General features: G+C 44.8%; 1 long non-coding RNA gene across 2 annotated transcripts in view; it reads right to left on the bottom strand.

Annotated features, from left to right (window-relative positions):
• The window catches only part of LOC143514058 (uncharacterized), a 42,859-nt gene that overhangs the window by 3,658 nt on the left and 13,146 nt on the right, over positions 1 to 26,055 (bottom strand). For both annotated transcript variants that reach the window (XR_013130755.1, XR_013130756.1), the window contains one exon: positions 3,034 to 4,669. This is a non-coding gene — a long non-coding RNA (uncharacterized LOC143514058). The remainder of the gene's footprint in view (positions 1 to 3,033; positions 4,670 to 26,055) is intronic.

The following is a 26,055-nucleotide window of genomic DNA, read 5'->3' as shown; positions in this document are numbered from 1 at the left end:
AGAAGCAACTGAACATAATGCGATAAATTGTCATGTAGCACCTCTTACTTTTTTCAACTTTGCTCTGGTAAGTAAGGTGAGTCTGTAATAATTACTTGAACTAAGGATTATAGTTATGGGGTTTATGCTTGTAGATTTAATTACCATCAAAAAGGTTCCTTATAGCTCACTCACTGCATGGCCTACCTTTATCTTAACAGGACCAACCCACATACAACAACCATAATAACTCATTTCCCAGAAGAAGGCGTTCTCTCCTTAACTAAAAAACTGAAAGACCAATCACCAATGGCAAGACAAGAATATGCAAACAACCCATAAACATGTATAACATTTTATAACAACAGAAAAAAAACAAGACCATCAGACAGTCATCAAAACGTATACATGTACCAGTTTCCTCTCTGCGTTGCAGTCAGATTTGAGTAGTCCATGCATGGACCATGCCTGAAACAAACATGACCTTCATTCTAGACTGACAAATTTTATACTAACAATACAATTTTATTCTTACAACATGGGAGTGGCTTAATTTATTTAACCCATTCACTGACTAATTCTTCACAGATGTGGAGAGTTTGATATATGTTCTTTAAGACTGGTGGATGCAATGCCTCCTAAGAGTTCACTATAAACACTGGCCATCATTGATTTAATAATACACAAGTATGTTGTTTTACAACTTTAAAGGGCTAACTGCGAAATGCATCCGACTGGGCAGTGTGTTTACCAGACTCGTGGTCAAGTCACTTTCTCTTCCTGTCCAGAAGAGTTTGCTTTTGGAACTGCTCATCAAAATCATCTCTGAGGTGTCATTCAGAAGGGTGGCGATCACAGGTGCAGCTCGACCCAAATGAGGGCCCACTGAGACTTAATGTAGGAGGCAATTTTCTAATTATAGCCAGTTTTACCCTGTGAGTAAGTGTGGCTCGGAAGGCCGGCCATGTGTTTGTTTCCTGTTTGGGTTTGCCAGTGTTGGTTTTTCTGAGACTTGGGATATGCTCTTTCTTACTCCATATTCGTGTATGCTACTCCCTTAAACTAACTAAATCAATATGGGTACAAGCTGTGTGAATGTGAGATCATATTCCTAGTACATTTAGTGACAGTATGTACCTTCGTGTTTATGAGTTACATATGAGGAGCTCAGTGGGAATTTGAAAATTGTAAAAGTAGTGGCCAAAGATACTTCAGTCTTGGTAAGTGCAAAACATGGTGTCACTTGATGACCTAATTCAAGTGTTAGGGGCTAACATGTTTTTGTTTTTTTTCCATTTCCTGTTAAATTAGCATTTTAGAATCTCAGCATGAACTATTATTAGACTCCTCTACCATCGCCGATCTGTGTACGCCTTTCTTTATCCTTCTTTCTCTTTTTTCACTATTAATTTGTCTGTGTGTGTGTGTGTGTGTGTGTGTGTGTGTGTGTGTGTGTGTGTGTGTGTGTGTGTGTGTGTGTGTGTGTGTGTGTGCATGTGTATATGTGTGTGTGCATGTGTGGGTGTGCATGTTGGTGTGTGTACCCTTTCAAGAGGGAGAATATTTGCTTATCTGACTGCAACAGCCTCTCTCTGTCAGCATTGCAACCTGGAAATCACACAGCTGGGGTGGACAATAACGTCAACCTAATGCATCACTCTCTGAATACCACACGTTCCCCAGGACTTTCCCCACACACGGGCAGAATGCTTTGCAGTTGGCAACAGTGTTTCACGATGAAGGGAGGACGTTTGCCCCTGTGTACCAGTGATCATGGGTGCTGTTTTGCACCGACAGCAGCTTCTGTTTGGGAACTTTGTTTACCAGGCACTGTGTTATTTCTCTGCTGAGGGTGGTATTTATGTGTTTGTGGGGACATGGGCTGGAAGGGTCAGATATTTATGTGACAGGTAATTTTGTGACAAAATTCTTGGTGACCAAACAGAACGCTTCCTTTTTTTTTTACAGATCCATATTAAACATTAAGCCTTCTGAGAGGAAAGAGTGTCATTTGGGATGGTGGACTCAAGCCTCCGCCATAGTTCAAAATAACAATTTATCTGAGACTATGGAAGCATTGAATGATAAACCTATATGCTTTTTTAAAATATACGATCTTGGACTAATGTCTGAGGCTTGATTCAGGGCAAGAGCGCTTATTCACCCGGTGGACACTCCCTCCGAGTACTCTGCTACTCCTACGACCACGAAGGTCTAGCCACACAATAAAGACCTACTTCCCGAGGAGCTGTTTACGCTCCCCCTCAACATGTTCACATATATCAGCGGAAAGGGAAACCACAGCCTGTTGTTGGGTCACCATGATACATCGAACTGCACGTCAGCATGAGACATCACGAATGCCAGACCAGGAAACATTAATGCTACTTCTCTCTCTCTCTCTCTCTCTCTCTCTCACACACACACACACACACACACACACACACATGCACGCACGCCATTTTCAACCATTCAGCCTCAATGAGCTACTCAGTAAGAATGTCTTACTCCTGGCGTGCATAAGATAAGAAAGGTTAAGCACACACTGTGCATTTAACTTTTTTTTTTTATAAACAAACAGTAATGCCAAACTCTTCCCTTGTGTCCCTTAACATGACTGTATCTTCTGTTATATTAGTTTTACCATATGTTATTCCACAGTAGTTCATACCAACAGCAGGTTATTCATGTACTTATAAAGGGTGTCCTTTTTTCATTATTGCTGTGAAGTGGCTTTGCATAATTTATAAGAAATAACTGGGCCATTTTACAAATAACAAAAACATTCTGATGCGCCCTGTTTCTGTTCCTAAAATCTAAACTTGAACTAGACCTCTTTTATTTTCGTAAAGAAAGCTCCTTGCTCTGTGTGACCTAGCAGGATTCATTTCTCCCCAATCTGGCACTAAAGCATAATGGCACGAGGCTGTTGATGTGGGGATGGATGGCAGTTCTGGTGCCGTGGACAGGCTCTGCCAGTGGGGCTCTCGGCTGGCTGGTCCTGCCGTATTGTTGAGAGCTTCAACACGCTAAGACGAGACAGGTAATAATCACCATTTTACTGTGCAGAGAGGGCAAAACTGCGGTGTCCTTAATGCCCCTGGAGCTGTGGACTGGCACAGAGCTGCAACTGGAACTGGATCCCAGCAGAGAATTTGCTTCCATCACATCCTGCCATTTAGCCTGCATTTAGCCTCTTAACTGCAAACGACAAGCACAGAAGATTAATAAATATATTACAAGATAACCAACCGTGGCCACCATACATTATAATATCTGGCCATGATTAGGTGATGACTTAAGACATAAAACAACTTTCTTCATGATGCCACGGGCATAAAAGGATACACAGCTCAGCTCATAAAGGTTCTTTTATAAAGTTTCTTTATGTGACCCTCATGTTTATCAACATTTATTCACGAAGACTACAAGACCAAAGGCTGTAAGATCAAATGGTCCTGAGTTATGCATGTGTCAATTCTTATAGCGACCATCGCACTAATACAATTTAGTGGTGGCTTATATGTGGCACAGCAATGTGATCTTACTGCTCATGATGTTTAGATATGAAAATCAATAAAAGTATCTTCTGCAAGTGAATAATAAGAAGTCCTCGAAGGAAAATACTCCCTACAAACAAAGTCATTAAGGTAAACAGAAAGAACATAAATGCAATGTTGCAATGTTTGATGCGTGACAATACATACACAACAGGTTTCATTACTATTTTATATTCTCCTTCTAGCTGATGCATCTGTGTGGGAAACCGGTACCGCACCTTGTATTGTCAGTACCCATACTCTCCTCCTCTCGGATTCTCCGTTTTCAGGATCCAGTCCTCATCTTACAAGAGCCTGGCTTTGTATGCTATGTTTTTTTCAAAGCCCATTGTAAGAGACAGAAATGAAAATTCAGTCCACGTTGGAGGGAATTCGTTTTTTGAGCTGCTGTGCAAAATATGAGAATGAGAATAAAAGGATTTTTCATTACTTCTGTCGACCACTTATTTGATGAGCCAAATATCTGAATTTTGTAATCTGAAAAGATGCACACTGCCAAGCAAATATAAGATTCAGTAATCAAAGGTGTTACGGTGACAGTCCCGGACCCTTCCCTGTGGGCGTGCCGCTACGTTGTCTGCGTGCTGTTATGTCCATATTAGTACTTCCGTGGGTGTGGGTTGTCCGTGAGCGTGTTCGTAGTATCACCTGTGCCTTGTCTCGAGATCACGAGGGTCTGTGTTAATCACCTATTTAATGTGCGTTCGCGCAGTGTCTTGTGCTCGTCTTTGTCTAAAGTTTCGTGTCTGCGCGAGTGTTGGTGTGCTGCTCGCGCTCCACCCGGAGCTTACGTGTCGTTGTCCAATAAAGAGTATATGTTCACCATCAACGTCGTGGTGTCTGCCTCCTACACCCGTCGTTACAAAAGGATCATCCTATATTTCCAATCTTATGGTCAACTCTCCATAGAAGCTATTAAACCGAACACAGATGTTAAAGACACCTTTGGATACACATCCTGTTAAAACATGTGGAGTAGGTGCACCACATTGAAAATCTGAATAAAGACACATGCAGGTTACCTTTCTTCTGGCCGTAGGTCCTGATGTGTGTTTGTATGCTTGGGGGCCTTGAAACACTGTCACGCCCTTGAAGCTTCAAATGCAATGCTTATATGTGACCAGAGAAGCCTGGCGAATTACAAAAACACAAGTGCTTTGTTGCAGAAAAAAAAAGCAAAGTTCTCTGAAGCATCCTAGATGATGCCCTGTGTCGTAAACACACTGGGGCCACATTTTCTAGGCATGGAAGATTTTCCTTGGCACATTTGTTTGCTACTTATCCCCACCGCTCATCAACTCTAGCTCACAGAAGGACATCAAAGGGAAATAATCCAGCCGAAACGTCTTGAGGACAGACGGTTTAATCTGTGCCTCCACGGCGCTAATTCATCACTATGAGATACCGGAGGGAGCGGCGATGGAGCAAGCCGTCCATTGTGTCCCTGCTGTCAGCAGACACAAAAGCTTTCATTCAAATCGGCCTTGCCTGGGCCCACTAGCGGTTTGGGTGCTCATCAGAATTTCAGCGCATTTTGAAGCCTCATTTGCTCACCAACGTGACCACACAGGACTGAACAAACGAGAGACACTCAGAGATGAACTGCTTCAAGGTGCCACTGTTTTGTCTCACAGTATTACCCAACAGACCATGTGGTATCTGGCCATGACATCCTACAGCTGCGTAAATGTGTTTTGACCAGAGCCAGAAATAAGTGAACTTAGCTGTTTTTCTTTTAGGTGTTTTCCCCCTCTATAAAAGGTGACCTATTACCTTGACATGGATAGAGAATACCAGCTGATCCCCATAAGACTGTGATCTTTGACCTTCTAGGGTCAAAGGTCCGTTCTACTACTTTATGGCATAGTTTATAAAAAAAACAAAAAACAGCCATCATGACACGGAATGTTAGAAGGTAATAACATAATACTGTATTTTTGGAGCTGTTATATTTAAAATCACAGCATTTGGTTCATGTTTTCAGGCTCTACATGGTCGTTGTCATTGGCAGTGATGGTACATTTTGACACTGATATCTGGCTAAATGCCAGTCAGCACAGTGGGAGGTTTGGCAGGAACAAGAAACAGTTGGCAGTGACGGGAACCCCATAAAACGTATATGAAAATAAATACTGATAATGATCAGAAATGAAAAGATCAATTAAGAGAAGGAAGTAAATGTCAGACCGATGAGGGTAAGCCACTTTCTAAGTTTCTAATAGGTCATTTTGAAAATGAAACCCCAGAGCATCATTCATAGATAATCATATTTGTGGCAATTGTATGGAAATGCTATTACTCTATTATTTGTATTTAATAAATTATGCCAGATTCTGTTAGTTATAATGGTGTCTTTCCAAACATATCCAGTCCCTGACATAAGTTCTGTCACTTTGTGGAAACAAAAGCTTACAACCTGACTTTAAATTCATCGATTGGTTTTAGAAATGACTCATATGAAAACTGAAACCCTCCCAAATGAGATTTAATTTACGAAAATAAATTTGCTTCACTGCAGAAATATTGATAATTCGATGAATACAGAAAGGTCAGATTTTGGCAAGACAAAAGTTTTGTCGCCCACAGAAAGTAAGGTAAAAATCAAACAAATAATTCACTTCATATACAAATATATGCTTCAAAACACTGGTGAATGACGTTGTGGTGCTATTAGAGCCACATTTAATATTTTGTGTGACTTCCATGAGCTTGAAGAACCGCATCCATGCAGTTCGACAATGATTCATACAATTTATTGATGAAGCCATCAGGAATAGCAAAGAATGCAGTCTTACATGCCTCCCAGAGTTCATCAAAATTCTTTGGTTTTGTCTTCCAAGCCTCCTCTTTCATCCTACCCCAAACATGCACAATGATGTTCGTGACTGGGCTGGCCAGTCCTGGAGCACCTTGATCTTCTTCGCCTTGAGGAACTTTGATGTGGAGATGGATGTATGAGATGGAGTACCATCCTGCTGCAAAATTTGACCCCTTTTATGATTGGGAATGTAAGATGTAGCCAATACTTCTTGATATTTTAGGCTATTGATATTGCCTTCCACCTTGCAAATGTTTCGCACACCCCATACTGAATGTAACCCCAGACCATGATCTTTCCACCACCAAACTTGACTATTTTCTGGGTAAATCTTGGATCCATACGGGCCAGTAGTTCTCCTGCAGTATTTGTGGCGGCTGTGGTGTAATTCAACTGAAGATTCATATGAGAAATTCACCTTCTGCCACTTTTCCAGCATCCATCCTTTTGTTTAGTGCTGGCTTCTGGGCACTGATTCGACCATGGAGGCCATTTCGAGCCAGAATCCTACAAACTGTTCTAGTTGACACAGGGACTTGAGGTGACCAGGCCTGGTGGAGCTCTGCTGCAGTGGAAGAGGGACTGGCTTTGGATTTTCTAACCAGCAAATGTTCCTCCCGAGCAGTTGTCTTGTGAGGTCTGCCGGACCTGGGCTTGTCAAAAACATCTCCAGTCTCTTCAAATCTTTTTAAAATTCTTTGTACTTGACGCTGAGACACATTAAAGGTGCCAGCCACCTCTGCAGTGGATTTGGTCTTCAGCGTCTTGATAATCAAGGCTTTGGTCGCAGGATGGATTTTTGGCATGTTGTCAGAGGTCAAGTTGCAGTGCAAGTGAAGGACTGGGGTGCTGGAGTTCTTTTTATACACACCCACTAATTAACCAGTCAATTAGTGAGCACAGGTGAGGCTGTAAACTAGGATTGGGTGCATTATATTACAAGGCGACAAAACTTTTGTCTTGCCAAAATCCGACCTTTCTGTGTTCATTGAATGATCAATATTTCTGCAGTGAAGCAAATTTATTTTCGTAAATTAAATCTCATTTGGGAGGGTTTCAGCTTTCATATGAGTCATTTCTAAAACCAATCGATGCATTTAAAGCCAGCTTATAAGCTTTTGTTTCCACAACATGAATAAGCATCTTTGTTTGGAAAACCCAAAGCTATAAATGAGATCACCAAACATCTGAAGAGCTGCTAGTGTTGCTGTTGTAGATTCTACTTGAAAAGAGAATCCCTAGTGTGTTGCTCACTGTTACGAATTGACCAGGCAGAGAGGGATCCAAATGCGGAAGAACACCGCTTTTATTGAAATGAGAAGCTGGTACAGAAACAGGCAGGGGAATCACGAGTACTAGGATAAGTAACAGCGTGTTCTTGGCGTGGTCAGGACGGTCCAGGGTCATACCGGGGGAGCAGAAGTCAGGAGGTACAGAGGGATCAGGCAGGAGACAAGGTCGGGGACGTAAGCGAGGGTCAGAACACAGGAAAGCAGACAGGTAATAGAACGGCTTGGTATGCGGCATGAGTCGGCAATACTTCGCGACTGAGACGTGCTGGGGAAGGTGTATAAGTGTGACTGAAAAGGGGGCGTGGTAATGAGGGGCAGGTGAGGCTGGTTAGGGAAGATCAGGTGGCATTCCTTACAGTACCCCCCCTCAAAGGAGCGGCACCTGACGCTCCACGACGTGCCGGGGGGCGACCGCGACGCCGGGGGGCAGGAAAGTTGGGGTGCGTTGCATGGAAATCAGCGATCATAGTGGGGCAGAGAACATCCCTCGCTGGAATCCAGGCCCGTTCCTCGGGCCCATATCCTTCCCAATCCACCAGATATTGGAGACCACCTCGCCGGCGTCGGGACTCCAAGAGCTCTCGGACGATGTACGCCGGACGACCGTCGATCTCCAGAGGGTCAGGAGGTTTAGCAGACACTGGGGGTACGGTGAACGGGCTGTAGTGAACCGGCTTCAGGAGAGAGACGTGGAAGACAGGGTTAATACGGTAATGTGATGGTAAAAGGAGTTTATAGGTAACTGCATTAACTCTGCTGAGGACTTTGAATGGACCAATATATCGTGGACTAAGTTTTTTGCTCCGTTGCTTTAGGTTGAGATTCTGTGCCGACAGCCATACTCTTTGTCCTGGGTGGTAAATCAACGCTGGGAGACGACGACGGTTCGCGTTGAGCCTGCGTGTATGTAGAGCGCGTCGCAAATGTACATGTGCTAGTTCCCAGGTGCGGGCACTGTGTTTAAACCACTCGTCTAGGGCTGGGACATCAGCTGGTGTTTTGTCCCACGGGAAAAACGCAGGTTGGTAACCATATACACATTGAAAGGGCGTGAGTTTGGTAGCGGTGTGTACAATAGAATTCCGAGCATACTCTGCCCACGGGAGGTATTTGTGCCAGTCGTGCTGAGAAACGCAATATTGTCGGAGAAACCTCCCTAACTCCTGATTGTAACGCTCAACCTCTCCGTTAGACTGGGGGTGGTAGCCTGACGTCAGGCTGACAGTAATACCAAGAAGTTTGCAGAATTGTTTCCAAACCCGAGATGTAAACTGCGTCCCCCTATCGGAGACGATTTCTTCGGGCAAGCCGTAAATCCGGAATACGTACTGGAAGAGGTCAAGAGCTGTCTCCATGGCAGTGGGTAGCTTGGGGCGAGGAATGAGACGGCACATTTTCGAGAACCGATCCACTATTACTGTAACAACAGTATTCCCTCCAGATGTGGGCAAATCCGTGACGAAGTCGATCGCGAGGTGCGTCCATGGCCGAAGAGGAACAGGTAAGGGAAGGAGCTCTCCTGCTGGTAGCGTCCGGGGAGTACGTGACTGGGCACAAACGGAACATGCTAGAACATAATCACGAATATCGTCCTCCCAGGATGGCCACCAGTAACGTTGCGAAACGAGATGTCGTGTGCGTGTAATACCGGGGTGGCCTGTACCCGCTGTGTCGTGTGCAAGCTGTAGGATACGCCCCCGAAGGGATACGGGTACGTATTGTTTCCCCTCCGGGCATTCTACCGGACTGGGATCGTTGAGCAAAGCCTCGTCCAATTCTTTTTGTACGTCCCATCGGATAGCCGCGAGGAAGCAGGACTCCGGCAGAATATGTCCAGGTTCGTGGGTTGCTTCGTCCTTTTCGTGGATCCGTGATAGGGCATCGGCTTTGATGTTCTTTGACCCGGGTCTGTAAGAGACAGTGAAACGAAACCGGGAGAAAAACAGTGCCCATCTGGCTTGTCGCGGGTTCAGGCGTCTGGCTGACTTCAGGTATTCGAGGTTCTTGTGATCGGTATATACAATGAATGGGTGCTCCGCTCCCTCCAACCAATGACGCCACTGCTCGAGCGCAAGTTTGATGGCCAGGAGTTCCCGATCTCCGACGTCATAGTTCATTTCAGCGGTTGTCAGTTTTTTGGAGAAGTAGGCACAGGGATACAGTTTCGGCGGGTTTCCCTGCCTCTGAGAAAGAACAGCGCCCACTCCCACCTCCGAAGCGTCGACCTCTACGATGAACTGGAGTTGGGGGTCAGGAAGGTGTAGTACGGGGGCCGACGTGAATGCTTTCTTAAGGAGTGAGAACGCTCGTTCCTCTTCAGCGGTCCAGGCGAATTTCCGAGTCCTCCCTCCCTTTAGGAGATTAGTGAGAGGGGTAGCCAACTCACCGAAGCCTCGGATGAAACGGCGACAGAAGTTGGCGAATCCCAGGAATCGCTGCAGCTCCTTTGTGGAATGAGGGGTCGGCCAGTTCGTGACTGCTTCCACCTTCTGCGTATCCATGGAGATCTGGCCAGGGGACAGCGTACATCCCAGAAATGTCACCGAGGAGCGATGAAATTCACACTTTTCCGCCTTCACATAAAGACTATGCTCCCGAAGGCGCTGTAACACAGCAGAGACGTGTTTGACGTGTTCTGAAACGGACGGGGAATAAACCAGGATATCATCAATGTAAACGAATACGAAATCATCTATCAGATCACGGAAAATGTCATCCATAAATGCTTGGAATACGGCGGGGCTATTAGTTAGTCCATATGGCATGACAAGGTACTCATAGTGCCCTCTGGCGGTAACAAAGGCAGTTTTCCACTCATCGCCCTCCCGAATACGGACCAAGTTGTAAGCGCTGCGTAAATCTAGCTTGGTGAAGATGTGCGCTCCCATCAAGCGCTCTTGCGAAGCAGTGATAAAGGGGAGAGGGTAGGCATATTTCGATGTGACTGCATTTAGGGCACGATAGTCTATACAAGGGCGTAATCCCCCATCCTTTTTCTCTACGAAGAAGAAACCAGCAGCAACCGGCGAGGTGGATGGTCGAATGAACCCCTTCTGCAGAGCCTCGGTGACGTAGGACTCCATCGCCAGATCTTCAGGGCGTGATAGAGGGTAAGGTTTCGTTTTTCGAGGTAAGGGGGCTCCAGGCAGGAGGTCGATTGCGCAATCACAGGGACGATGAGGAGGCAGACGACAGGCACTGTCCTTGTTGAAGACGTCCGCAAATGCACGATACTGAGTGGGGATGACGTCAGAGAGAGGTGTGTCTGGGCTTTCCACCGAGGATGACCGGAGTGGTAGGTGAATGCACTTGCTCAGACAACTGTCCTTCCACCGTACGAGTTCTCGTTTTTTCCAGGAGATTTCAGGGTCGTGCATGGACAGCCATGGAAACCCGAGTATGATGGGGTCTCGGGGCGTGGATATGAGGAAGAAATCTCTCATTTCACTGTGGAACAGACCTACACGTAGCTCCACGGGGCAGGTACGGAGTGTAATCACACCCTCTCCTATAGGCTGCCCATTCAGAGAATTTATTCTTAAGGGAGGATCTACAGGTACAGTGGGGAGGTGTAAGTGGTTGGCGAGGTCCTGATCTATGAAATCGCCTGCTGCTCCCGAATCCACTAAAGCAGACAGGTTTGTATCTATGCCGCCCCAAGATATTAGTACGGGTAAGCTAACTTGACTGTATCTTTTAATAGGCAGGAATGGCTGACATGTTAGTGGGGACCTGCCAAGCTGTACAAACTCGTCTGTCGTCTGAAGACTCGGATCACGTACATGGGAAGGTGGCGCACAGGACGCAATGACAGGGACGTCGGTATTACTGGAGCGGTAGGTCAATAACAATTTGTCAACGTTAATGGACGCTTGAATGAACTCAGACAAGGTGAGGGCTTCACTTCGGCAAGCGAGTTCAACCTGAATGTCATTTCGCAGACCGCGGCGGAACACTGTTTTCAAGGCCGAGTCACTCCAACCGCTTCCTGCAGCCAGCGTACGAAACTCTCTCGCATACTCGGCAGCACTACGTTGTTCCTGTTTAATCTCGTAGAGCCGGTCTCCCACATCACGTCCGTCTGCGGGATGATCGAAAACAGCCCTGAGTACTGCGGTGAACTGACTCTCCGACTGGAGGGCAGGGTCTTGGCTTTCCCACAACGCTGTACCCCAGGCACCTGCTACTCCCGTGAGGAACGAAAGGATAAAGTGGACTCTCTGTAACTCGGCCTGGAACCGGGCTGGATGATGCGTGAAGTATATGGAACATTGCATGAGGAAATTTCGACAGCGATCAGGAGATCCATCGTAGCGCTCAGGTTCTGCCGCTGGAACACTCACGGAGGTAGAAGCAGAGGTTGTGACCAGGCGGACAGCTTCCTGGAGGGCAGCGATGTTGATTCCTTGACTCCGTATGATATCCGTGAGCTGGCGGACCGTTTCGGTGAGAGTCGCGATTGTTGCTTCTGCTGGATCCATGTTGAGGCGAAGTATTTCTGTTACGAATTGACCAGGCAGAGAGGGATCCAAATGCGGAAGAACACCGCTTTTATTGAAATGAGAAGCTGGTACAGAAACAGGCAGGGGAATCACGAGTACTAGGATAAGTAACAGCGTGTTCTTGGCGTGGTCAGGACGGTCCAGGGTCATACCGGGGGAGCAGAAGTCAGGAGGTACAGAGGGATCAGGCAGGAGACAAGGTCGGGGACGTAAGCGAGGGTCAGAACACAGGAAAGCAGACAGGTAATAGAACGGCTTGGTATGCGGCATGAGTCGGCAATACTTCGCGACTGAGACGTGCTGGGGAAGGTGTATAAGTGTGACTGAAAAGGGGGCGTGGTAATGAGGGGCAGGTGAGGCTGGTTAGGGAAGATCAGGTGGCATTCCTTACACTCACTCAGGTATCCCTGTAGTTCGAGGTTATTAGTCATTGTCATCGACACCACCACTCCTCTAAAACACTGTACACCTGCCATAAATGGGACGTCCTCTTTCACCAGGTCACCAGGTGAATGTGAAAAGGAGACGCCTTCCGTTAACATTAAGCATGCTAAATATAACCCCTGTTGTGAATACTCTTTATGTCTGAATACCACTGTGTCGGACGATTGACTATAAGATGGCCCATGCGTCATCTATCGATCATACTTGGGAGGATGACACTTTATGAGAATGTCCCGCATCACTGCAAAGGTCCCATAAATCACCATGAAGCTACTCCCCGTGTTGATGCCGCCGTGATCACCTTGAACGTGTGCTCAAGACACGCAGACACGTGCAGTGGCAGGCAAGTCAAGGTGGACGGGAGCGTTTCGCCTCGCTAGACTCGCGGGATTGCCGCGAAGGTTGGAAATGACAGCCACGGAGGGTATTTCGTTGTGAGGTATGGGCGTGCATGTGTATATACAGAGGAACTTTTCTGGAGAATACATGCCATTGGCAAGGACAAGCAAGGAAAACGTGCCTCGTGTCACTCATACGGTGCCTTCGGAGCTCCTCAGCATCCACTGTTCACACTTTTAATTGTCACTATACATTTGACTTACCCTTTATGCAGCTAATTTGAGGAGTGTGTGTGTGTGTGTCTATTTTTTAACACATTACATACTCAGAAGGCTGCATGATACGCACACCCATCCACTGGGACAAGAACGGGGAAGGTGCCAGCAATGGCCTGTCATGCTCCTTCCATAACACCAAATGGAATGCGCAGCTATAAATAGCCGAAAGACTTGCAACTGGAGAATTGAAATCTATCTAAATGTAATTGGAGAAGCCAAAACAGAGGGCCTAAGTCCATAATATTGTTTCAATGAGCAACACAGGTGTATATTAGGGAGATGTATATATAGAGAGAGAAGTTTCAGAAGACTCGTGCAAGGAAGTAGAAAGTGTTTGTGTCTAAGATGTCAGAGGTCAACGGAAATAGAGAAGCACAAAGACATTCTCCATAAGGTACATGTTACTTATAAAGCAGTCCTAAACTATACCATTATGTGAAAATTAACCCAAGAGTAGAGGTGAGGGGTCATACCACCCCAAACCTACGTGGCTCACACTGAAGGTTTATGAGGATGAAATATGAAAACAACACTGGGACATGATAGAGGGGCTCATGAGGAGGGTTTAGGAGAGCATGAAGCTCATCTCTCCTGCCTTCACAGACGCTGGAGAGGCAGGGCTGAGATGAAAAGACTGAGCAGATGTGATTCAGAATCCTGATTCACTCACTCACTCACTCACTCACTCACTCACTCACTCACTCACTCACTCACTCACTCACTCACACTCACTCACACACACATACTCGCACACTCACACACTCATTCATTCACTCAATCATTCACACTCACTTACTCTCTCACTCTCTCACTCACTCACTCACTCACTCACTCACTCATTCACTTACACGCTCACACACAGCAGTACTGGAAAACCTAACCCTAACCCTACAAAGACAAACAGACAGACACACATACATACCAAGTGAGACTGAAAGGGAGTAGCTGGCAAAAAATGAGAATAGTCTAGTGCCATGACCTCACTACAAAATACACACACACACACACACACACACACACACACACACACAAGTAACAGCTCTGTATAAAAGGAAAATCTTTAAAAGACCCCTGTACAACAAGTAAGTAGGAAATGGACTTGGATGTAATGGGGGAAACAGGGAAAATGAACCAAAGAGACACACACGCACCAAGACAGCACTCACATCTCCACAAACCAGAAACAGACTGCACCAAACCAAATCAATACTAAGTAACCATTAGCAATTATTTGCAACATGCAATAAACATTCAATTTAAGTCTCAATAAGTCTGCAGAGAGGTGCGTGGCATTATGGGTGTCTTGCCACGCTCTGGTCCACTTCAGAAACTGACCCCCACCTCAAAGTCCATGGTGAGTGCCATAATACAAGTCTATACCTGTCTGTTCTTCTTTATTTTAACATGAGAACACATTATTCAATAAAAGTTCCTAAAAGGACATTTGAAAATCAGTCATAAGTTAATTTGTTATTAATTATTTACCTTTCACTAGTTTATTACAAAAATTCTTAACATAATTTATCTTACATGCATTAACTTTAACTTCCTGTTATGAATTTTATAGCAGGTTTAGGAGTTCATTTACGAGGTCTTAAAGGGGTCTAAAATTTATAGTTTTTCTCAGTCGATTTGGTTAATTTCTCAGATTAGAATTTAAATTCTCAAAACTGTTCATTCAATTTCCACATCTTGTCACTTGTGCACATCATAATCGCATTTCTCATTGTGTTTCAGATTTTGCAAATGCTTTTGTACATTTTGCAAATGGTCATGGACAATTGTGTGTTTACATGATCAATTACTTATGTCATGTTTATCAAAATGTGTTGTATGGATTGTCTGTTGAATTGTCTTACCCTCCAAAATATTTAGTCTTTAGGTCATTACATAAGTGCTGAACATGTTGTCATAATCTCTAAGGCATCATTTAACTTCTTTTTTTTTTTGTTGTTATTTTTACATTTTGGTAATTTTATCCTAACTTGATTAAATTGTTCACAGGTTCGGCTACAGTAAGAAAGGGAATTTGTGAAGGTTTAGATCAACCAATGGTCTCATCCATAGGTCAGAGATGCATCTCATGAACCTTTACTGTAATTGGCAAACATTTATAGACGCTTAACACTGCAGTATCACAAAGTTTCATAATGCAATCACGAGGCCATGTACAGGGTGAACAGCCAAGAAGAGGCATAAGACTGTGTGGTGTAAGACAGATGGGACAAAACAGTGAAATAAGGGCAATTGTGGACCATGTTTTACAGTACATGTAAGTCATGGTCTTACAATGGCTGAAGCTGGTCTCTGGGTGTTGCTGAATATTGAAAGAATAACTATGTCTTCAATCGTTCAAACATTTCATAGAGAAAACATGTATGTGATTCAGAAATGTGCACACTGATGTAATGCTGCACATTGACATACAGTACATTCTGACATGTTACTGCACTGTAAAAAATCTTTGTTTGCTTATGTTCTGTGAATATAAAAATTTATGTGGGCAAAGCATGAAACATAAAAATTGTTACTCCAAAAACAAAAAACGAGTTGTGCCATCAGCTGCTGCATTTTTACCATTCAACTTAATATTTTGTGTTCAGTGAATGAGCATTATGGTTCTCAGTCAACATGTCAAGTCCAAAGTAAAAAACTGTGTTGGGCGAGCAATAGTGGTAGTGGTGAAACTAATGCGCATGCTCGAGAGAAGATTTTCTTGGCGCCTTCTGCACCAAAACTAAAATGAAGACCCAGCGTTTCACCATTTATCTAGAGGACTTCAAACGTTCACTGAGTGAAGTTAATGTGGATCTTTACTAAGCTAACACACTAACTTGGTGGTGTTTGTTGAGTTTGAATTTTGAACTAGGTCGTATTTCAACATATTTTCCAAACGTATAGTTATCAAAACTAGAGCTAAGCCAACAAGTTGTTTTTCATTGTTTTAACTTTGCTATGAGTTTAGTAATGTTAGTGTTAATACTGTTGTGGTTGGCAAGGACAAGCTACCGATTAACGGTTAATTAACCGTCACGCGTTAACTGTCCATTTGGAATTGAACTTTACCTCACATCGGCAAACTGTTAGCATGCGGACTAACGTTAGCTACCTAGCTAGCTAGATCTGCGTAGTAATTAAGCATTTGCTGAAGCCCAATCAATTTCTAATTAAGTACTTTTTTAGATACTATTTCCAACCACATACAGCTCCGCGGTCAGTTCTCCCGTTTCCCTGGATGTGTGTTGTATGCGTGTTAGTGTCCCCCCTCCCTTAGAACCAGTGTGTTTTTGCCGTTAGCGTATTGCTAATAAATTAGCATTGAGCTAACGTTTGTGTCATGGCTCATTCTTGTCCTCCTGACTCGACGACGTTTCAATTTTTATTACATTTATAAAGCAGCTCTCATATGCCTGTTTGGTAATATTTTATGTTTACTTTTTGACATGCAAATAAAATGCACAATTACTTAATTATATTCTGTATATTTTGAATTTACTTCATAAAGCATAACATGTATAGTTCAGACAACTTGGATACTAATGAATAATTACCTGAACTAAACAATTGTAGCTGGAACAACATAAAACATTTTGTTGGACTCACTAGGTGTATTTGGTTAATATATAACATTTTGTTGGCTCAACTTATTTTCTTTAATTAGACTGAATTCTGTAGTTGTCAGCAGAACTTAAAATTTGCAATTTGCAGAGCTTAAATTAGACCAACTAAAAGAATTAGGTGCAACGGGTCACTAAGATTTTTTTAGTTGGTGAGACTTGAAATTTTTTACAGTGTGTATTCAATTTTTAGTTTTGCATTTTTGCATTCTTATACCATATAGGATATCAAGAGTAGCTCATAGAGGGGGCAGAGGTTCCATTTTCACACCTCAACAAGAGGAGGCTGTCTGTGCTCAGGTTGTTTTGAATGTGTAGAGTAAGTTTCAAATTTTGCAGTTTTTCCAGTCAAAATTCCAGTTTTGTCTGTCTTTTCTGAATTTCAATCAGATTTGTTTTTGTAAAACAAATTGCAGTGCGAACAACACAGTCAAACAATATTGCTGTACAAATTTGATTCCAGTCCAATTTCTCCCACATACAGTGATGTATAACTTTGTGTTCTGTGTAAGTTTGTATTTTGTGTGTAACGTATTGTTTCATTTGTTCATGTATTGTTTCATACCACAGAATGTGCAGCGTTCTAGAAATCAAAAGCTTAGTTAGTTTCCATCAAAATGTTACGGAACAGCTCCGGACCCTTCCCGGTGGGCGTGCCGCTATGTTGTCTGCGTGTCGTTATGTCCATGTTTGTACTTCCATGGCCGTGGGTTGTCTGTGTGCGTGTTCGTTTGTTACACCTGTGCCTTGTCTCGAGAGTCACGAGGGTCTGTGTTGGTCTTCTATTTAACGTGCGTTCGCGCAGTGTCCTGTGCTCGTCTTTGTCTGAGTGTCAGAACGTTAGTGTTTATGTGTTTAATGTTTTTGGAGTAAAGAACACTCAATAAACGTGGAGCTTGAGTGTGCGAGTGGTTTCCGTGCCTCGTCCTTCCACCCGCACCCACGCGTCACAGAAAGACGAGCCGACAACATGAAGCCAGGACGTTCATCCCGTGCCAAGAAGGGAAAGAGGGCGAGCCGACACCACCACCCTCCTTCTCCTGTGCGACGCCGCGATGCTCCCGTGACGGAAGAGGAGCTCAAGAGGGACCCGGTATGCGCGGCCCTCCTGCGGTACGCACGGGAAGCAACGGAGGAGTCAAAGGCGGAGAACTACCGCCAGGCTGCCCAGCGAGCCTGGCGGGCAGACAGACAGGGGTTCCCCAAGATGTCGTCTCCACGCCCCTCAGAGGACCCGTTGGTGGTGTATGCGGGGATGGTAGGCGTGGCCACTCCCGAGGAAGAGTTCGGGAGTGGGGATTCGGAAGCGGAGGAGACGGACGGTGGAGCCAGCTACTCCCCGTCAGTAGCCTCTGCTCCTACGGAGTGTTACGGAGAGGACGTGAGTCCCCCGCCGTCGGTGTTATCCGCCCCCACCGTATATTACGGGGAGGGGGAAGACGACGCAAGCCCTCCCGCATCTGAGTGCTCCATCCCCACGTTATACTACGTGGGGGTGGGTGACGTCAGCCCTCCTGCATCTGAGTGTTCCATCCCCACGTTATACTACGGTGATAGGGTGGGTGACGTCAGCCCTCCTGCGTCGGAGTACGTCGAGGGTGGGTCACTCTCAGAGAGGGAGAGCCCAATTCCGACGGACTGCTCCGGAGAGACTGTGAGGGAAAAGAGGCGTGCAGAGGAAGGCGTGCCTCTTCCCTACCCCGAGGGAATCCCGAGGGACTGCTCCTGAGCTGAAACGCCGGAGCAGCCGATGGACTGCGCCCGGGCTGACACGCCGGAGCAGCCGTTGTGTTGGAGTTCGGGCGGCTCGGAGCGGGAGGTAGAGATGGAGGTGGAGGAACCTACACACGGGACACGGCCGGCAGAGCGACGTGTCTGTCCCCGTGTTTCTCCCAAACCCGTTGTTCCCTCTTGTGCCATTTGTGTTCGTCGTTCCTGTGTGCGTGTTTGTCTCTGTGCCATTGTTTAATGTTTTCTCCCCTGTCTTCCCAGGGAGGGTGTGCTAGGGCTGTTTGTGGCGGTTCCCGCCGTCGGGGGAGACGGCTCTCGGTGGTTCACGGTCCCGGCGGTTCCGGACCTGCCCGTTGGTGTAGGTTCGGGGCTTTCCAGCTGCTCTCAATCCAATAGAGCATCTTTGAGATGTGGTGGAAAGAGATATCATCATGGACATGCAGCCGATAAATCTGCAGCAACTGCGTGATGCTATCATGTCAATATGGACCAGATTCTCTGAGGAATGTTTCCAGTACCTTGTTGAATCTATGGCATGAAGGATTAAGGCAGTTCTGTAGGCAAAAGGGGGTCCAACCCAGTACTAGCAAGGTGTACCTAATAAAGTGGCCAGTGAGTGTACACTCACATATTCACACACATGTACACACACATACATGCGAAGAAAGATATATAAATAAGAGAGAAAGGATTATTAATCTCTGATTTTCCATAAAAAGAGCGCAGGAAAGAAAAAATATCAGAACTAAAGAGAGATGCATGAAAGCATTTTAAGCACAGCGTCAAAGTGTCTAATCATAGGGTTCTCATTTGACACCCAGACTAGTTTGAAAGGGAGGACTGCCGTCTTCAGCCCACCCGCATTCGTGATGCTCGTGATAACATTGCACCTTGATGGCAGGCTGGCTCAGTGCAGGGCCTGTAATTGATTCAAAGGGCAGCCACTGTTGTTAGTGGTGTGAGTGTGTGTCTGTGTGTGCACTGCATGACAGATGAGGAAGCTCATGCCTCCGATTACTGTCACAGCACTTGTCCGACGTCGCCAAACAGATTGGGAGCTGCTCGCTTAGCTGTTCAAGGATCAGATTTGATCCTGTAAACAGCAGGGTGAGTGACTGCAACTGGCACAGACAAACTGAATCTGAAGCAGTAGGCTGACTGCTGATCTGTTGTGGGGGGCTGCACAAAACCCCTGATGAGTTTCTAATGTGCTGTTTCGTTGCATCGCGCTGTGACAACAGCAGAAGTGCTGCCAGCAATCTTTAATCCTGCAAACTGAACACCATTCAGTGTGACCAGTTCCCCAGTGAAGCCAAATCCTTTGACTAACTCCAGCACTGGCTGCTAACTGACCACACCAGATCCAAAAAATTCACAATATTGAGTTTTAGGTTTCATTCAAACGGGGAGTAGTAGATAATGACTCATGCTCACAAATGGAGCAGATAACAAGTAGCCAATAGATCCCATATTGACAAAGACTCTTGAACTTTCCCAGACGTTTTTTTTAGGGTGACTTCATCAGTTTCACTTGGCAATGACAACTGTAGCAATTACAGCTACAATGAAGCTTCATTTGGAATAACAGCAAGAGGGCACAGGCATGTGTCTTGTCAGGGTTTTAAGCAGCGGCGACAGGGCTGTAAATCCGAGTTTGGAATGTGACTGGGAGAAAGGCTTTTCCAGGAACCTGTTTTAGATGCGAATGGCTACCGCTGAATGGTGGAATATGTTGGCTGGTGGTTTGGGGCACGCAGGGTATGTCAAGGTGAAGCCCGATAATATATGCACAGTGTGCTATGTGCAAGCATTTTCCATTGGCTGATATGAAGGTTACGACTCCTGCGACCCCTGCGAACCAATAAACATGTGAACTGTAAGCAGGGAATTAATTACTTGTTACAGTCTGTTCACATGGTACAGGTTGAGTCAAGGTGCTGTAAATGTTATATATTCTCATGACTGAAGGAAACATGCTTACATCTTATTCTGATTCTAGAGGGCAGCGTGTTGGAGGATGTTACAGTAAAATTAAAGAAGTACATTAGGCCAGACTGTGTTTCTCACCTTCACTGTTACATCAAACCAGATGTCATACCAACCAGAGTCATTTACATAGACAGAAAATACTCTGGAAGTTACTGACATATTTCATTTAGAGGCAAAACTCTAATATTCCTTTAAAATATTTGGCTATTTTTGCATATTTTTTCTTTATAAAGCTCATCTGCTAAACGCTTCTCAGGGAAATCGATTTTATTTTTACAAGGTGCAAGATGAGGAAATAGCCAGTGCTTGAAGTTTAGCCAGCAGCCTTATTTACAGTGAAACGGAAGATGAGGATAGTTAAGGGTTTATTGATCATGCAGAGCTTCTTGGAGTCATGTACAAGAGAAGGTAGCAAAGGTCAGGGTATGAATTCAAGGCCACCTCATAAAACGATAGGGTACTGGGTCTGACTAGCTGGAGGAACAAGGCTGCACTATGCCACCCAGGCCCTGACAGGTGCAGGCCGGGAGCTGAGCTCTAGACAACGCTTGAGCTGCCAACTGCAACAGGGGAAGCACCCAAAACACACATATGGAGGGCGGAGGGGTGGAGGGACAGAGTGGCTTGGGGTGGAAAAACTAATGATGATAAATGAGCTTCGGAAACACAGAGGCGTCCACCAAACACCCCAGAATACCCAGAGGCAGCTGTAAGGGCAGGACCTGGTAAATACAGTGAAGTCCACAAGGTTCAGTGCTCTCTCAGTAAAACAGACTACAATGAACCTTTCTTTCTCAATCCCAATTCCTTTGCTTTAAAACTGTCAAATGTGTGTTGCGTTAAGCGTGTTTGTTCAGGGCTCAAAACCTCCAGCATGATCACTGTGATAGATGAGAGGTAGGTAAGATTACAACTTTTCTCTAAAGAGGTATTGCAAGAAATTGTAAATGCAATATGAAATAATTTGAAATAATATAATAACAAATCTCTTAAGAATGCATTTGTACAGTTATTATTATTATGTTTATTATTATTGTCATTATTGTCAAGGCAGAGAGTTCCCAGCACACCACATCAGTCACATCCCCCACAACTAAGCACTGATCCAGCTCACCCGAATACTGATTGTGTACACCTGTTCCCCATCATCTTTGTAGACCCAAAATCTTGAAGCTCTGTTGCCAAATGTCACTAAGTTGTTTTGATTCTGTTGACTCCTGCTTTCTAACAGTGTGCTTTGCGCACTTTGTATTTCTGCCTGTGTCTTCATTAAAACTTTGAGGATTCTGCTCACCTGCGCTCAGCTCTCAATTCTGTTCTGCATGTTATAATGAGAATAGAGTATTAGGGACTGATTAGGTATTAGGAACCTGAAATAACTTCAAACCACCAAAAGGCTCAACTCCAGGCAGGCCTGGTGGTCTTTTTTCTTCTCCTGCTTTTTCAGTTCACCTACAGGGGAGAAGAAGATGAGGACGGACACGCTCTCTAACCCAGTTCAACATTGAGATCCAGTCCACCAGCCAGGAGCCAGAACGTCTTCTCTCCTGCTTCATGGGAGCTGTTTGCTGGGGCCTGGACCATGACCGTGAGATACCAACCCTCATCCACTATGCCCTCTGCACCGGCTCCGTGTTCAGTCGATGAGACACTGAACCGCACTCATCACACGGGCCCACGGAGTTCTGATTGGACAGCTTGGACTTCTGAGTGCACTGTATCGGTGGCCGGCGACGTACCGGGACACTGACTAACACTTGCACTCCACCAGCAAGTAAATCGCTCCTCCTGCCCCACACCACACTGGCTACGGTCTCACCTGACCGTCGATTCTGTTACAGCCCTTCCTTCATCAGAGGGATCTTCATTCTTCTTTCCTCATCATGATATACTGTTTGTAAACAGGTCTGCTCTTGTAAATCATGTAAACAGATCTGAACATGTGGATAGAGCTTCTAGTGAAGCTGAAGATCACCATAAGCTTATCAATAGGCTTATCAATATCACTCCCAGGCCAACGGACAAGTAGAGTATAGCAACCGGGAGCTGGGTAAGGTTCTGACGCTGTATTGCCAAGAACACCCTGAAACTTACCTTGCTTGGGCAGAATACGCCCAGAGCTCTTTGCCATGCAGGTACAGGACATGTTGTCTTTGAGTGTGTGCTGAGGTATCTATTGCCTTTATACCCCTGGAACCCCAGGGATCTCTAACCAGCCAGTCGAGGTCTGGAAGGAATTCTTCGGAGGTTGCCATAGTGGAATACAAGAAGGCTGATTGGCATTGAGGAGATACCCCCATCTACAAACGTGGAGATACGGTGTGGATATCCACCAATGAGTCGGGTGGGGCCCATAGGCAAGCTGACTCTGAAAAACGTCAAACCCTACACCATCCTCTGCCAGATTAACGAGGTGACCTACAGGGTCGGCTTGCCAACCAGCAGCCATGCATCGTCAGGCCACGTATCTGCATTTAAGCTTGTGGTGGCCGGATCTCTAGATAAGGCCCGATCTGTAATGGAATCTCAGATAGGTCCTCCCTCTCTGGACCTGGAGGATGACCACAGGGGTGCGTACACTACTGGACTCACGACGGTGGAGGTAGGCAGCCGCAGTACATGGTGGACCGGGAGGGATACGATCCTGAGGAATGGAGTTTGGTGTCTGGCTTCCCAGACCTTACCGCCTCCTTACTCCGCAAACACACAGATGAGCCTGCTGCTTCTCATCAGCCTGGGAGGCCCTGCTCCAGGAGGCCGACGGGGTCTATGGATGGATGGGGGGGGGGGGGGGGGGGGTCGTCTGTCATGGTACACCGACATGCCTAGTCACTGATCTACATCTTCACAAACCCTTCCTGCCTCATTATCACCTGCTAATTAGTTGATTTCCTTCACCTGTCTTCTCCACAATTGTAGTACTACTTAAACTCACAGGTCCCAGCCTCCAGTGCAGTGCATTAGTCATCTGTGTCCCGTTCGCCGCCGGCTGTACACCTCCCTGTTTTGGAGACGCTCACTCTCCTCTGTGTTTGGAATGCTGTTTGAACACTATCCACACTTCGTTGAGCTGACTACTCGCCTTTTCGCTTACTTCATTGTATAATATAATAGCGACTCTTATACAGTTTCTATGCCTCTTGCTTCTTCTGTGCCTCCCACTATGTCACATGAACTTGTGTACTGATATTACATAGTCTTTTTTTAAACCACCTAATTTCCAAGTTTATCACTGGTGATTTACAATATATTCTGTAAAATACTGGTGTAATTCAAAATTTTATAGGTAAATTCTCAAAATATATGGGTCATATCCAATTTATGGTGACATTAAGGGCACCTAATTTCTTTTCCTAATTGGGAAAGTCTTTCCAATTTCACCAGTAGAAATTTCATTAATTTCGAATAACTAATTACAAAATATGAAACAAAATATATCAGCAATGCACAGTTCCCCATGAACCCTACCCTAGATCTCTTTAATCTTAATTCCAAATCCCCCATTACGAAAACACTAAAAAAAAATCAAGCTAGCTGGTTTGACAGTGGAAAAACATTGTTGAATCACTGTGTTATTTATTGGCTGTTCTCTATATTAAACATCCTCTGATCTGTATTCCAGAAAGAAGCTACAACTTCTTTGACCATACAAATGATCAGAATCATGATCTAGAATCATTTTACTTAGACTGGATCTATGGATGACCCTCACTTTATTTACATTTAGTTGTTTTTGCCACTACAGGTGGTTTGTGTAGTGCCACTCTGAGTTTCCTATGTGCCACTCTATATTATTTGTTCATTATGGTTGGGTGTAGGTGGAGAGTGTTTTCGGGGGGGGGGGGGGGGGGGGGGGGGGTGTTAAGGTTAATGTTCCTGCACTGCAATCCCCATGAAAAGTACACCAAAGTACAGTGAACATAAAACCGAAGCTCTCAGACAGACCACCTGACGAGCATCTTTTCAAGTGTGGAGCCTTCCAGAAACCTGGGGGCATGAGGTTCTCTTTCATCATCACTGGCTTTCCAGTCATAAGACACAGCAGCTGAAAGGGAAGAGGGTAGGCGGACATGTCTCAGTATCGCTGGATCATCTTACCAAGCAAGCAGACCCTGGCTGTACCACTTCAGGAACAAAGCTTCAAACCTCATAAAGACACGTCTGTATACTACGACAATAACACGTTTAAACAACCTGGAGCTGTTTTTAAGGACATAAAACACGAACGTCTTTAGCAGATATCAAAACAGATCAAAGTCTGACAAAAGGAAGTATTTTGATGGTTTTATGGTTGAAACTTAACTGTACTTTGATTTTGCTAATGTGTATTCTGACACTGCTATATCTGCCATAGGCCTTTAATCTTGTCCCAGAATGCAACAGAATACTGTGAACACAATGCACAATGAAAGCTAATTATCATATCAAACAATACAGAATGAATTGGGTAGTTTCAAATTATCATATCAAACACATCTATAGCACTAAACCCACTTTCATGATTAATTAAACAGTCTAAATTACAATACCCGTGTTACTTATTTCTTTTTAAAAATATCATCTTTTTTTGGAATAGTGTCTTATGACAGTCTCCTATCACAGACTATCTGATAACAGAGTATTAATAGGAAGGTGACGAAGTGAAAGAGAGCAATTTATTAGAGGAACATCATGAGAAGTCAAAATGGCAAAGAGATGGATGGCAAGAAATGATTGGCATTTTCGAAGCACTTTTTAACACTTCATTAACATAAAGAAACTTGCATTAAAGGAACATTGTTGATTTTATATGTAGATGGATTTAACAACATCAATCTGTCAGTGGAGTTACACACATGTAAGCTTTGGGTTTTTTTTTTTCCAAAACAAAGGAGGGAATCCAAAGTCAAGTGGCAGAAGAAGTGATGGCCAGTTCCAGAATAACACCAAGCAAACGTCCAAAAAAGGGGCCAAGCAAAAAGATGAAAATCAACAGACAAGCACAAATGCAACAGAGAAAGTAAACGAACTAAACAGGCTAGAATGAGACTTCACAATTATTAACAGAAGGTATTATACAGACAGGCACATAAGGACATAACAAGAAACATCCAATACTGAGGGGATTGGGAGCAACCAGGTGGATTCTGGGCAATGTAGTTCAGCAGACGTTGGTTGGAGGCAGAGGAAAAGATGTGACACCATCTACAACAACCTCTTCCATAAACACTGGTCCTAACACATAAAAACAATCTGCTGGTGTCAAATAATAACAGTAACAAAAAATCTCGATCTCCGATTGAAACGATCTCCTAATTATAGAATGCAAACCTGGTGCATTACGTAATCTGAATCTCTTTCCATCCGAGCACTTCTCTGGTTTGCCACTCGATAAAAAGGTTTGGTTGAATTCAAAATAGCGGAGGAGTCTCCCTTCAGCTTTCTTCAGCATCAACACAGTGCCAGATACCCACATAAATTATCACATTTAGGGATTCAGAAAGATCACATTTAGGCTGGAGACTGC

This window comes from Brachyhypopomus gauderio, chromosome 5 (assembly GCF_052324685.1).
Source record: "Brachyhypopomus gauderio isolate BG-103 chromosome 5, BGAUD_0.2, whole genome shotgun sequence".
NCBI classification, from domain to species: Eukaryota; Metazoa; Chordata; class Actinopteri; order Gymnotiformes; family Hypopomidae; genus Brachyhypopomus; species Brachyhypopomus gauderio.
The sequence above is the reverse complement of the archived record's forward strand: the minus strand, read 5'-3'. Positions and strand labels throughout refer to the sequence as shown.